This window comes from Coptis chinensis, chromosome 9 (genome assembly GCF_015680905.1).
Source record: "Coptis chinensis isolate HL-2020 chromosome 9, ASM1568090v1, whole genome shotgun sequence".
Taxonomy (NCBI): domain Eukaryota; kingdom Viridiplantae; phylum Streptophyta; class Magnoliopsida; order Ranunculales; family Ranunculaceae; genus Coptis; species Coptis chinensis.
Genome location: NC_141464.1, coordinates 73391891 through 73407473, shown reverse-complemented (window position 1 = coordinate 73407473; position 15583 = coordinate 73391891).

Below are 15583 nucleotides of genomic sequence, written 5' to 3'. Positions count from 1 at the left end.
TCCTCCACGTGTCACGCATCCTCTGGTTCCCTTGACGACTCCTTGGTTTCTGATCCCCTTCTTTTACCCTTTTACCCCCTTCACACTTCAACTTCCACTCGCTTTCTCTCTCCTTCTCATTTATTCCTCACTCTTCTTCTTCTTTCTCACCAGACTCCATTTTTAAACTCCCTACTTTCTTCTTACACTACTCTCTCTTCTCTTTACATTCACCCCTTCCCCTTTCTAGTTTTCTTCTCACTCTTCCTCTCTATATACTTTGCTTGCTCAAGTGTTTGCTCTTGTTGTTGGGTTGACGCATCAGGTTGGTAATCTTTCCTCTTCTCTTTTGCATTTCTTTTCGTGAACTGTTCATCTTCCCTAGCTATCTCCCATGTCGGATTCCCAATCAGAGGATCCGACTTCCTCGCGGTCATATGCGGAGGAGTCTTCTCCTCCATCTGATCCCACCGCAGCCCCCTCCACCACTGGGCGGCCTTTCAAACTTCCACCGCCTCCCCCACGCTCCCGCCGACCTAACCTGGAAGTGATTAGGGTTGGTTATGGTATACCAGACGACATCCTCCTTGAGCATGTGCCCGACGTGACTCACTTCCCCCCAAACCTAGATGCCTCATGGCCACGGTCGGTCAAATTGTCTCTGGCTTGCGACTACCGCTGTCTCTACTAGATGTCGAAGTATGTAACCACTTCAACATTCCCCCCTGCCAAGGTATAGGCAATTTTTGGCGTATCATGTATGCCGCCAACCATTACAACCTCCACCATGAACCCCAAATAGTCCTCCGCGATATAATTTCTCACTACTACATACGCAAAAGCACCAAAGACGTGAGCATTGGATATCACTCATTCGTAATGCGGTCCGATCGCAAATCCTTCTTCGTCCTCAAACTCACCTCCTCGGACAAAACTTGGCACCATTACCCCCTGTACGTCGCCGGTAATTTCTTGTCCGTGGATGTTCCATCTGAAGTGACTCTCAAGTCTCAACCACCTCACCTTCCTACCTCGCGGTGAGTTTGATTTACTACATCTCTTTCTTATATCGATTATGCGGCGGACTCACTCCTTATCTTTATTTCTCTATTGCGCAGGTTGGAAGTCCGACTCGAAATCCCGCTTTTACACCGTGATAATCATAAAAAATATAGTCTACCTACGAAATGAACGATGAACTCAAAACGTAAGTAAACTAAAACTATTTACGAGTCTATATTTATCAAAGTTTCCACTCTCTTTCTATTAAACAGATAGTGGAGTAGGAAGTTCGTTCCACTCCTAGTGCTCTAGCATGGAATTGTTTTCTAATCTAATTAATCGGTCTTAAGTCAATGAGAGCTTTACGAAGGTGATATACTACGATACTTATTGAATTTGATTACTTGAATTTAACTACGAATGCTATGGAAATATGATTGTGCTTGAATCTAGATAAAGGATTAGAAGGAATTGAATCCACCTCGAATCCAACTTATAGCCTAACATAGATTCTTGTATCTTGATTCTTACGTTCTACGGCAAGAAATTCGAAGTTCTAATCCCTAGTGTTCATGACATTTCTGAAAAGTACTAACTAGCATGTGAGGTCGTCTACCCATTCTCATGGCGAATCACGACCTTCTAGATTGGAATAGATTCTACAATGTTTCTACACTATACCACTAAGTTTTCATCAAGGCTTCATCAACCCCTCTAATGGAGGTTTTAGCCTTGAGTCATCAAACCATCATTTCCCATTTCATTATAACTACCCATCATATTAAAATTCTAACTTAACTAAATTAACTAACAATAGTTCAATCTATTTAAACTACGGAATGATAATCAACAAGAATTAAAATCAGATCTATAAATTGAAATAACACAATTCAAAATTGAGAAAACAACTATTTTATTTATCTAATCAATCAAGAACAATGATTCAAAGACTTAATCTAAAACAAGAATTTAAAATGGAACTAAAGCTTAATTTAATTAATGAAAACAGATCTAGAATTATCTATATTATTTTAGGTCTAATTAGCTACCATTAACAAAGAGCTAAACTTTGGTTTTATACTTTCAGATCCAAAAATCGTGCATGGGCTTGGAGCCATGTTTTTGGGCGCAGAGAATCGTGCCCAAAACCCAATTCTTCTTCGATCAAAAGGCCTCTTCACCTGCAGTTGGCTTCCACAGACTTTTCGTCCACTTCTGCTCCTCTGATTGGGTCAAGGCTTAGACCATTGGAAAGCTCTTTCCGAGGCGGTCGTTTTGACATAAGGGAGGCCCAATTCGAGGTCCGAGTCCAAAGATACGGCTTTCGGAAGTTCTCACGACTTGTGTTGTTGTTTTCACCGTGTCGACTTTTTCAGCTTTTGACCGGGCTTTAGGAAGGCTTTATCTTCTTGAATCTTGGCCTTTAATCACGGAACTCCTTAGTAACCGACCTTTTCTCCTTTATCTCACTAAAGTGGCACATTTCTGCACATAATGGACTTTGAAGCCTGAAATGCATAAAAATACGTAATCAGTGTTAACTCTTAATTATTACTCACATAATTGGTCCAAAAGTATGACTGTTAAAGGGTTAAAACTACAGTTTTGGGCTCTTATCACACTGGTGTGAAGTCTGCATCCTTTGAACAAATCCGCAACCTGGGCTCTTCTCCGCTAGAGCCCGAGCCTTGGCCTGAGACTTGGTGGTTTTGCGAGTGAAGCCGCGACTGCGGGGTTTACTTTTGGGAGGATGGGGCGCAGATGGTGGAGGAGGTGAAGGCTGAGGCTTTCGTTCTTTGGGGGGCGGTGGACGATAGAATGGAGCAGAGTACTTACCCAAAGTATGCAGAGTGGGGTCAGCCATTTCACTTTGCAGTCACTCATAGACTTCGAGTTCCATCGGGGCAGCTCATCCTGCCGTGGACACGATTTAGACAGTTTGTCCGCGAAGGGTTCATCCCCACCACGGTTTCTCTTTTGGAGTGGCTTCGCCAACTGATGGGCTTCTCTCTTTGCCCCCGGTGTAGCGTATGCCTTTCTTCCGCGGATGGTTCTCCCGGATCCGAGGCTCTAATTTGAGGTGGACCTCTCGTCCTTGGGCATCTCTTTCCCTCAAACCGTGTTTGGCCGGACTGTTACATTTATGCATAAGGGCGAAATTTACTCCTTAAAAGTGCCATTGTATTATATATTTACAAACAGCTCTAGTGTGTCTTTCTAGATTTTTGTTACATTCAAGCATGAAACTTTTTTAACATTCTCACATTCCACGATTTTTCTAGCATTTTTCCTTCCACGGTTCGCAGCTTGTAAGTTCCAGCTCCTCCTACGTCCACCACCGTATAGGGTCCTTCCCAGTTCGGTCCCAGCTTTTCGTCATTCTCTCTCTTGATACTGTGCGTCACTCATCGCAGCATGACATCCCCTACTCTGAACTGTCGTGGCTTGACTCTCTTGTTATAACGTCTCTGAAGGCTGCGGTGATATTCCTCTAGTCTGATTTGCGACGCGTCTCTTCTCTCTTCTGCTAAAGTCATATCCACTGCCAATATGCTCTCATTCAGTCCTGTTTCCACCGCTCTTGTCCGCATTGTGGCTGCCACCATTTCGAGGGAATCACGGCCTCGACTCCGTAAGCTAACGAGAAGGGAGTTTCTCCGGTTGACGTTCGAGGCGTTGTCCTGTATTCCCAGAGAACATGACTCAGTTCATCTGCCCACGCGCCTTTCTTACCCTCTAACTTCCTTTTGAGATTGTTTATAATGGTCTTGTTGGAAGATTCTGCCTGCCCGTTGCCTTATGGATTGTATGGAGCTGAAAACCCCTGCTTCACCTTGTATGCTTGTAAGAACGCCTGCACCTTGGATCCGGTGAACTGGGCTCCATTGTCTGCTATGATAATATATGGCAACCCAAATATACAGATGATATTCTCCCACAAGAACTTGATCACTTGGGCTTCCTTGACCTGTTGCAAGGCCATTGCCTCGATCCACTTGGTGAAATAATCTGTGGCCGCCAACATGAATCTCCTTTTGCCGATAGCCATGGGCAGTGGACCCACTATATCCATTGCCCACATTGCGAAAGGCCACGGACTAGACACACTATGTAGTGGTTCCGCCGGCGTAAAGATCATATGAGCAAACTTCTGGCACTTTTCACATCGCTTGGCGTCACGGTTCACGGCATCCCTCTTCATGTGTGGCCAAAAATAGCCCTGCGTTATCAATCTGTGCGCTGTTGTTCTACCCGCTATTACCGCCTCATACTCTGCTTCATTATTGGATGCCGCGAACCCTAACTTCATGGTTAATTCCATTCTGTTATTCTCCGGCGTGACCAACACCGCCTCTATCCCATCGCGCAAAGCGTGCGTGGCTAACCTGGCCGGTCGTAACACTTCCACCCATTTCTTGATCCTGGGGGTCCAACCAGGTCTGTTCCATGATCTTTTCCGCTCCATGATCATCTCTTTCTCCCAGGTGGGATCCTCCGCTAAAACTCGCTAAGAATTTGCCACCACTGCGCGCTTTCTCCGCTTATTCGATCGATATTGTATCTCGTAAGAACTCAACATTACTGCCCATTTCAACATCCTCCCAGACTTTTCTGCTTTCAACGCTTGCTTTAAAGGCAAATTTGTCACCACCACTACAGAGTGTGCTTCAGAGTATGGTTTCAACTTCAGGGAAAAGAACACCAATGCCAAGGCATATTTTTTGACTCTGCTATACCGGGTCTCAGCCTCCAGTAGTGTTTTACTTTGGAAATACACCGGCTTTTCTAACTTTCCCACAATTCTGACTAGTACTGAGCTAATGGCATACTCCGTGACCCCCAAATACAAGTACAATTTTTCTCCCTGTTCCGGTCGCGACAGCAGAGGAGCGCGCCTTACCTAAATAACTCTTTAACTCCTGGAACGCCTCCTCCCATTCCGCAGTCCATTCGAAATCCAGAGTGTTTCTCAGCAACCGATACAATGGCCTACACTTATCCGATGACTTGGAGATGAACCTATTCAAAGCCGCAACCCTTCCTGCAAGTCTCTGCACTTCCTTGACATCCTGAGGCGACGACATCTCTACTAGGGCTCTTATCTGCTCGGGATTGGCCTCTATTCCCCGGTAAGTAACTATATATCCCAGAAACTTCCCTGTAGTAACGCCGAACATACACTTCTCTGGATTAAGCTTTAAATTGTGTGACCGCAGTATATTGAACATCTCTTTCAAACCTTCTAAATGCTCTTCCTCCAACATGCTCTTCTCCACCATGTCATCTATGTAAATCTCAATCCCCTTTCGGATCTTGCTTTCAAACATTCTCTCCCCTAGCCGCTGAAATGTGGCCCTGGCGTTCTTCAATCCGAACGGCATTCTCGTATAACAATATGTACCGCCTTCCACCATGAAGGCTGTCTTCTCCTGATCTGGCCCATACATGGCCACCTGGTTATATCCCATTGATGCGTCCATGAAGGAAAATACTTTAAACCTTGCAGTTCTATCCACTAGCTCGTCTACCCTCGGCATGGGGTAACTGTCCTTGGGGCATTATGAATTCACGTCAGTGAAGTCGACGCACATACGTACCTTGCCATTCTTCTTAGGTACCGCTACCACATTTGACAACCAGTCAGTAAACGACACCTCTCGTATTATACCTGCCCCTTTCAACCTCGCGACCTCTTTGCAAATTCCTTCGGCGTACTTCGGTCGAATTCCTCGTGATCTTAAATCTTTATCGCTTCGGCGTCTTCCCTCATATGTAACCTATGACACGCGAATTCTGGGTCTAATCCGGTGACTTCCTCAATCGTCCATGCAAACACATCTTTATTGGCAGACAAAAACTGTACTAACTTAACCTTCCATTCCTCAGGCAAACTGGACCCACTGATGTGAACCTCTCCTCGTCGCCTTCCCCCAAATTCACTACCTCTATCTCATCCAAGGTCTTCGGTCCCTCTGTTAACTCCGCTGACCCCTCCCCAACGGTGTACTGTAATTGCTATGCCTGCCTCTTCCTGGACCGCGAAGTCTCTTCCTCTGATCCGCAGATCAACCTCTTCACTGTACTCTAGTGACTATTTTTAGCTGACACTTGATCCCCGTGGACCTCATATACCCCGGTTGGAGTAGGAAATCGAATCACTTGGTAGTAGGTAGAGGGAACTGCTTTCATCTCGTGAATCCACCTCCTTCCCAGGATGGCATTGTATTGCGAGTCGGCATTCACCACCTTGAATCTCGAGAACACCGTAACGGGTCCCGTGGTCACTGGGAGCAGAAGCTCCCCCAAAGGTTCCGTCATGCTTCTGTTGAACCCATACATATTTGTCGGTGAGGGTCTCAGCTGCTTCCTTTCTATCTTCATTTCTTCCATTGTCCCTCTAAATAGTAAATCTACGGAATTGCCGCACTCCACTAACACCCTCTTTACCATGTAATTACCCATAGCCACAGTGATCACCAGCGCGTCCTCATGTGGGGAATCGATGGCTTGAAGGTCTGCGTCGGTGAACATTATACTTCCCCTTCCATTCGTGGACCAGGAAGTCGCCCGCGAATGTCCTGCTGATTCATGTATCTGCTGTATGCTCGCTGCCCACCGTATTCTGTCTCGGTGTGCATTGTGACTCAATATCTCTCCACTGATCACGTTGATCGTTCCCAATATCCTCCCCTGGGTCGGTGCTTGCTCTACCTTCTCTTCTTCTGTTATAAATTCCTTCAACAACCCCTTCCCTATCATCCTCTGAATTAACCATCTTAACGCATAGCAGCCGTCCGTCTCATGGTTGTGTATTTGATGATAGGCACAATAGGGTCTGCCTTGTACCTCCACTAGTTTGGTTCGTGGACCCTCATACCCCTGCAAATTCTGAATTAACGGTAGTATCTCGCTCAACGACTTGTTCAGTGGCACTTGCTCTACCTCGCGATAGGGCTTTTTGTCTCGACTTTCCCTCCTAGCCTCTTCTCTGCTCCTCTCGGGCCGCGACGAATACTCTCGGTATCCGCTGCCCCCTTTGTCCGAGGACTCATACCGCCGACGCCCCTTACCTTTTTCCAGCGATAACACCGCCTTCCCTGGCCTTCCACCTCCTTTTGCATGGTTTCTTCGTACCTGATGTACTTCTCCACCCTCGGGTACAGATCCTGTAATGTTGCAATCTCATTCTTGGCTACCGACTCATGTACCCTTGTTCCCGAGCGCAATCCTCTCTCGAAGGCTATCACCGCCGTCCTTTCGTCCATATTCTCCACTTTCAAGGTCTCCGCTTTGAATCTACACAAGAAATCTCTTACCGATTCAGCGGACTTCTGCCTTACGTTGAACAATGCCGCGATGTCCACCACACACTTCTTTTGGTGTATAAAATGATCAATGAACGCCTGCTCCAACTCCTGAAAGTTATTAATACTCTTAGAAGGTAATCTGTAATACCAATCAGATGCTCCCCTTTAAGTTAAAAGGGAACATCATACATCTCAGCCCGTCATACCGCGGCTCTTGCCACAATGACATCTGCTGCTGAAAACGATGAATGTGGTCAGCGTGGTCCCCAGTCCCATCGTACCTCTCAAACCTTGGCTGGTTGAACCTCTTCGGCACCTCCGACTTCCAGATCGAGTCTGCCAGTGGGTTGCGGTTCAGCCCTGCCACCACCTGACTTGCCGCACCTCCCATGCCCTTGGTCTGTTCCAGACTAGCCTTCGGTCGGCCGGCGATCATTTCTCCGACTTGCTCCTTGGTGAGCCCCACCACCGCCTCTGTTCTTCCGCATCTGTTCCCCCTTCCACCTTTTTCTCTGCTCTCGACACCTCCCTTTCCGACTCCTCTATTGTCTCTTTCTCCCTCCTTAACCCCTCATTTTCTTCTCTCAACCTCGCTATCTCCTCATACAACAACCTCGTTTCCTCCGCTTCTGACATTACTGTCTCTTCCCTACCTTGCTCCTCCCCTTCACTCCTGACTGATTCCACCTCTATCTCGGTGACCGTTGTCTTTTTTGGTCGGCCCACTCTTTTTTGTTGCCATCTCCCTGTTTTCCACTCTCTCTCTCCCCACAGACGACACCAAATGTTGTGACCTATCCTCTTCTCCTCCTCTCCTAATCTATTTATAATCTCTCTTCCCTCTATTAGGCCATCCATGTGTCCCTCCATCTCTCGGTCCATGGATTGCCGCGTGGAAGGTTCCCGTACGACCTTAGGGTTTTTCCCGTGCTCCTGTTGGGCACGTGCCCTGATAGTACAATTCCAGGTTAGCCATCCCTTCCCGTCGCGGCTCTACACTGTCAGTCCTCGGTTCTCGGCCTTCATACTTGACTCTTATGTCCGTCGACTCTAATAGAATGCCCTTCACCCTACTGCATGTCCTTTTTCTGGATCCATCACCCGCCGGACCATCAGCCATCATAAATTGGGTCGCTACAATTGAAACAAAGTAGGTTTCCGATTTGGGAGGGTTCTAAGGACATATTTTATCTTAATGCGCAAACAAACTCAAAATTGTTATGACATTTATAAGTTTTGGATTAGGCTAATTTTTTGTAGATATGATCTCCTAACTATTCTAAACATTGTCACAAATAATCAAAAAAATTAAAAAATTCTAAACTTGTCAAATGTAGTTAACAATTTACAAAATTTGGCTAATTATAGACCGTTCATTTTCACCATTTTTATACTATATTTGGCAAGTTTAGAAATTTTTTATTTTTTTTATTATTTACGATAATGTTTAGAATAGTTATGAGATTATATCTACAGAAAATTAGCTTAATCCAAAACTTATAAATATTTTAACGATTTTGAGTTTGTTTACGTGTCAAGATAAAATATGTCCCTAGAACCCCTCCCTTCCAATTTTAGGTACGTTAGAAACGACACAAAAACATTTCTGGGTATCTTTATATGGACTGTGTCAAGCTAATCACTACTCATCCAATGCAAACCCCGTTAATAGTTTAACAACATCTGTTACTCATCCAAACCTAGTTAACATTTAGCAGTACTCATCCAAGCCGTGTTAGGACCATCACTAATGGTATTATCCAAGCCCAGTAGTTCACCCCATATGGTGATATGGCTTTACTACTAGACTACTCTCTCATAAATTTAATTAATTTTACATAATCATTTTTTAAAGATTTTCTCCATAGCTAGATTGTGTTTATAAACTTTTAAGCACATATAGTATTTGGATTACCTAAGCCCAATTCAAGACTGTTCATCAACCAGATGAGTTTACAAACTTAGAACACTAGGGTTAGGAACAATATACAACACTTTTTATACAACAGTCTCAGTTTCACTCTACAAATTTATTTACAGTTTGATTTTTTGTAGATGTCATCTTCCTACTATGGAGAACATCTATAACACCATGTTTATTTTCTTTATATTTTTCCCTATTTATTAGGGTTTAAAAAGTAATAATAATATTAAAAAAAAGAAAAGTTTAAGGATAAAATAAGATAAAAACATGGGAGAGTTTTAGGGGTTTGGTTACAACCAAACCCTCCCTTTTTGTTAATATTTTTTTTTGACGTTAGTTTTCGAGTTTGTTACGTAAACAAGCGTTTTAAATTTTAATTGGTGAGTAGTCTAAATTTTAATTTGTTCTAAAAAATTTAATGGGATTTCTACTAATTAAGTCATTGAATTTTTGAAATACAAGAGGTAATTGTATAAAAGTTGGTTAAGATTGAAATGAGTAATTGAGAGAGAGAGAGAGAGAGAGAGAGTGCTTGAAAGAGAAAGGGGCGGAGGAAGACAACACTTTGACGTTAGTTTTCGAGTTTGTTACGTAAACAAACGTTTTCGCTTTTCGATTAATTCTGGTGAGTAGTCTAAATTTTAATTTGTTCTAAAAAAATTGAATGGATTGTTAACTGATTTCTACTAATTAAGTCATTGAATTGTTTTACTTGGAACTATGGGATGTAAATCTATTAAAGTGCTCAAAGACTTAAATCTCATATTGACGCATAGGCTTTTGGTTATCTATGTATTGATAGGTAATTGTATATGGAATTCATTAAATCGTTGGTTAACTGATTGAAATGAGTAATTGTTATATGTCAGAGTTCACTCATAAAGAGGTGGTCAGTTATATCCATTGATGATTGGCACACCTTGTTTGTTCTTTTTAGTGGCACAGATACATTACCATGAGTAGTTGGAGGGTATAACAAGTAATTAGTTGATTATAAAGTGACTTTTAGATATGAGAAGGTATAATGGTATTCTGTGCAGGGGCAGCCTTGAGTTTTGGGGGCCCTACGCGAGATCCTAAAGTGTGGCCTCTACTGATAAATGATGAAAAATACATAAGCCAATTTTTTTTTTCTTATTTGATAAAAAATTAAGTCTAAATTCCTTTGTATTCTTACAGAATCAAATGTGTGCTTAACATCAACAAATTCACACCAAAATTCAATTACAAAAACTAAGCACTAGTGAAAAGCTAGTCTTCTTTTATTTCTAGCTGCGAAATCACTAATTAAGTTTTTATAATCAAGTTTTTCTACTAAAACTTTTCAATAGATAACATAGCTAATCCATTTAATCTTTCTTCAGACATGCTCGATCGAAGGTAAGATTTGATCAACTTCAGCTTTGAAAAACTTCCTTCTACAGATGCGATGGTAACTGGTATAGTCAACAAAAGAGAGAGGAATGGAGATCGTGGAGTGCAAGTTGGAGAACTGGAGAGACCTTACAGAATTGCAGAGACCGAGAGATTGAGAGGAGAAGTAAAGTCGTGGAGAACAAGCCTCTGCACAGTTTAGTATCGATGTTTAACGATTTATGTTTGGGCCAAATTTGGAGCCAATGTTGGGCCGAAAAAAGAACAGTAGGATGTTTGTTTGCTAAAGTCTTTTTGGGTCGAAAAAAATAATAATTGACCACAACTGCTTTCAACCATGGGGGACCTAATATTTAGCCAACTTTCGGGGCCCCAGCCGGCTGGCTGTGTGGGCTGTCCTCAGGGCCGGCCCTGATTCTGTGCATGTCTTTATAGGCTTCTGACCTTTTGTGCTATGTGAGCTATTCCTGGCTTTATATGGCTGGTAGTTTTCTTTGCATGAGTTTATTGCATTTAAATGTCTTATACATGATAAGTACAGGTTGGATTTTGATAAAGAATATTTGACAATGCTACTGGTGCACCTATTTATATTTATGATACTTAATTTATGTTGTTTGTGGAATTGCTTAATTGGGTAGTACGCATGTTATTCTATGGCTTAATTCAATGTCGTATTCCATGATTTGATCACATACAAGATGGTATTAGTAAAGTTGTGATAACGTATAATTGGAGCCAAGATTCTTTGTTTTATATGCATGTATGTTTCCATAGCTATGTGTGTGTGGTAGTCGCTAGTGTTGTTGGTCTTTGGATGACTTGACGTGTTTTAGATGTTAGAAGTTTTAAGTTTAGTGCTGGTCTGATTTCGAGCTCAATTTTGATTTAGTTAGAGTTTGACTAGATTTTTATGAAAATATAAGAAAGTAAGATTTGGAAGTCTGTTTTCTATTCCAATTGGCCTCATCGCATTCCGAGGCTCATGGAATTAATTATGACGCCTGGAAGTTTGACTGGCAGAAAATAGTGCATCAAAAATCAGTTTATGTGCACTGTGTGCGAGCCTAGTTTTCACACATTTAGAATAAGATTGAGTATTTTTGTAAAACATAAACGAGTAAGTTTTGAGAGTCTTCTTTTCAACGCAAAAAGCCTTGTCTCGTTTAAACACCTATGGAAAGATTTAAGCCATTTGGAAAATAGTCCGTCAGAAATCTAGTTTGCTAAAAATTAGGATTTTACCGTTTTCGACCTAAGTTTTTTTCTAGATGGGATGAGGTTAGGACTTCAAGTTCTACATGAAAAAGTAGGTCTACATACCCTAGTTTCTAAATAATTAAGTTACATGTCATTTGGATGAATGTAGGAAAAACTATAGCATCGACAAGTTGGCTAGAAAACCTACCATGTTATCCTTTATGTGCATGAACCTATTTTGGGAAATATGTCTAATAATGAACTAAGAGTCTCTTAAACTCTTCTTGGGTGTTTTATATAGTGTTTTTAGCCTACTTTTAGACTGTGGTTTTATTTGGAACCGACATAGTTCATAATATCATTTTTTTTTTAGAATCAAAAGTAGAAAGATATTTATTTGTGAGTTTTTGGATTTAAATGTTCATAGTATATCTCTGGGTATGAAACTTTAAGTATAAGATTGTGAAAGTATTTGAAACTTAATGTATGTGATTCTATATAGTATAATTTGTTGTTTTCCCTAAAGGTACATACAAGGATGTTGATATTTATTGGTTAAGAGCTACGTAAGACTTAATTCTAATATTGAAAGATTGGATACGTAGGCAACCTTATGTACAGGTGCAACCACTATATTATATATTATATATTAGTTTTTATGATAACTATGTGTGTATAATGTTAGTATTTAATTGTGTATGTGATTGTGGCTGTTTGAATTGTATTTGATTGATGACCATTCGTGTTGTATTCAATGATATTTAAATGCGTTATTGATTTGCATTGATGAGTAAAAATAACTTTTTGCACGTGTAATAAATTGTTGTGCATAATTAATGCTAGTACAATAATAAGTGAGTTGAGAATAATATTTTCAATGAGTTGACAACACCTTTAGAACTCTCAATGCATCAAGATTTGGTAATGATACATTATGACTTGAGATCTCATGTGATAGGAAGGTATTCATTGAATGTGTCATAAATGACCTGTTAGTGTTATGATGGGTATTCCTTAAATGTGGTGGAAATGACCTAAGGTATTCATTGAATGTGCTATGAAGGACCTGTTAGTGTTATGATGGGTATTCCTTGAATGTGGTGGGAATAACCCAAGATATTCATTAAATATGCCATGAATGACCTGTTAGTGTATGATGGGTATAACACCCCGCTTTTTTCTATTTTACTAGTACAATAAATAATAATAATAATAATAATAATAATAATACATAAAATAAAATAAAATGATAAAGATTAGTGGAGATAGGAAAGGTAAAGAGATAAACTTTCATCCTTGTTTTCGGGGGTTTTAAAAAAAAAGAAAAAAGAGTTTACACAGGAGTTTACATGGAGATTTTTAACAAAGAGAAAGGGAAATATTAGGGGGATCGCTTTCTAACGATTGTTATGGGGCGTTATTCGTTCTCAAGTTTTTATTCCTTCACGCCGCTCGTAAACATAACAGAGGTGAGTAGATATTTTGTATACGTGTAAATTTCTACGTGATGACTAGCGATGAAACATGATATTTATAGCTTGTCCTGAATATATATGTTATGTTGGATGATTATATATTGTCGTGTCTGCCGATTATAATTAGCATACTTATGATTTATTATCATTAGAAATAAATACAAACAACTTCAGATAAACAATTTTAGATCTCGTTAAATTCATGGAGTTAATGTATCATTTGTTTTTCTTAAAATTCTCTTTAAGGGATTTGAATGTAATTCCTTTGTTCTTCGATTTAACTGCCGTCAATCTATGTAGCTGTATATTTATTATTTGGGTTACAATACTATGTGATGAACTGTCGGGTAGCTTACTGTCGGGTTATTTGTTTGGGTTGATTTGAGTTGTTGGTTTATGTTGGTTGGTTGTTGTTTGAATTGGATATTGTGGGTGAATGGTTTGGGTGTTGTTGAAGTTTGAATGGGTTGTTAATGGCGTCGAGATCGAATTTTTGAGGAGTGGTGGAATTGGGTTTTGGTTATGGGCAAAATGTTGTGTTTTTGAGGAGAATCAAAACTGAATGGTTTTGGTGTGGTGGGGAGTGATAGTGGTGGTGGCTGATTTCGGTGGAGGTGGTGAGCTGTGAGGAAGAAGAAAAAGAAGGTAGCGATACTTTCCTATTTTTGTTGGGCTTGGGCCGAATTTGAATGGTGGGCTTGAGTTGTTTTATAAAATTTTGGGCTTAAGTAGTTTATAGTTTTGGGCCTTGAGTTGTTGGGCTGGTTTCTATTATTTTTGTGGGCCGGTTTTTTTTTTATTTTAAGTCGACCGGATTCTATTAATTTAGATGGGCTTTGGGTTAGAGTTTGTTTTTGGGCCGAATCTGTGCCTGGTTTGGAATCGAGTTTTCAACTAGTTAGGATTAGATTCAAACTCTCGGCAAATCATGAAAAAAATGAGTTTTCTGAGTCTTCTTTCCAACCTAATTGGCCTCGTTGCATTCCAAGGTATGTGGTGGTAGATATGATGTCTGGAAGTTTGGTTGACAGAAAACAGTGCGTCAGAAATCAGTTTCTACACACTGTGTTCAAGTCCAGTTTTAATTTAGTTAGAGTTTGAACTAGATTTTTATGAAAACATGAAAAAGTAAGATTTGGAAGTCTGCTTTCTATTCCAATTAGCTTCATCGCATTCTGAGGCCTGTGGAATTAATTATGGTGTTTGGAAGTTTGACTGGTAGAAAATAGTGCGTCAGAAATCAGTTTCTGCGCACTGTGTTTGAGCCTAGTTTTCGAATATTTAGAATGAGATTGAGTTTTTTTTGTAAAACATAAGAAAGTAAGTTTTGTGTGTTAGATTTTCAACGCAAAAAACCTCGATGCATTTGGACACTTGTGGAAAGTGTTGTGTCATTCAGAAGATAGTCCATTAGAAATCTAGTTTGCTGAAAATTAGAATTTTTACCAAGTTTGAACTATTTTTACTCCAAGATAAAATGACATTGGGACTTCGAGTTCTACATGAAAAAGTAAGTATACCTATCCTAGTATTCAAATAATCAAGTGGTGTATCATTTGGATGGCTATAGAAAACGTTATTGTTTTGGCAAGTTACCTAGATAACCTACCTTGTTTTCTTTTTAGGGGAGCTCTAGTTAACTTTTCTTTTTGTAATGAGATAAATGATTTTACTTAGAAATATGAGTGTCTTGAATCTTGATTGCTTAATTTCACATTTGTATTATATTTCAAATACAATTGTTGCATATATACTAAATGTTAATATAGATTTACGTTATCTCACGTGACATGTTACATTAAAGTTTGTGTTTAATATATATATAATTGAGGAATGAAAGGGAAATGAAGTGTGCAACCTTAAATCATGAATTTTTATTGTTCTTTGACTTTGACTATGTGGCTGATAAGAACTACGAAGGCTTGATTCAAATCTTGAAAAATTTGGATACGTAGGTAGCTTTGAGCAAAAGTGCAACCACTATATTATATATTATATATTAGTTATTAGTTATTGTGATAACTATATGTGTACAATGTTAGTACTTAATTGTGTACGTGATTGTGGTTGTTTAAAATGTATTCACGAGACATTTAACTAATACGTTATTCCTGATTGAACCTTTTGATATCTATGATTTATATAATTGATAATGAGGTGAGTTGATTAGTTATTGTGTTTGAAATATTTAGTAATGATTCTATTATTTGAGACGATGTTTGTTTTGTAATGAAAATATTATAATAAATGAGAACTCTTGAGTGTTAAAATCCGGTATAAAAGTGTCCGGTGAAAATTTAATGTGTCGCCCACATCTTTTC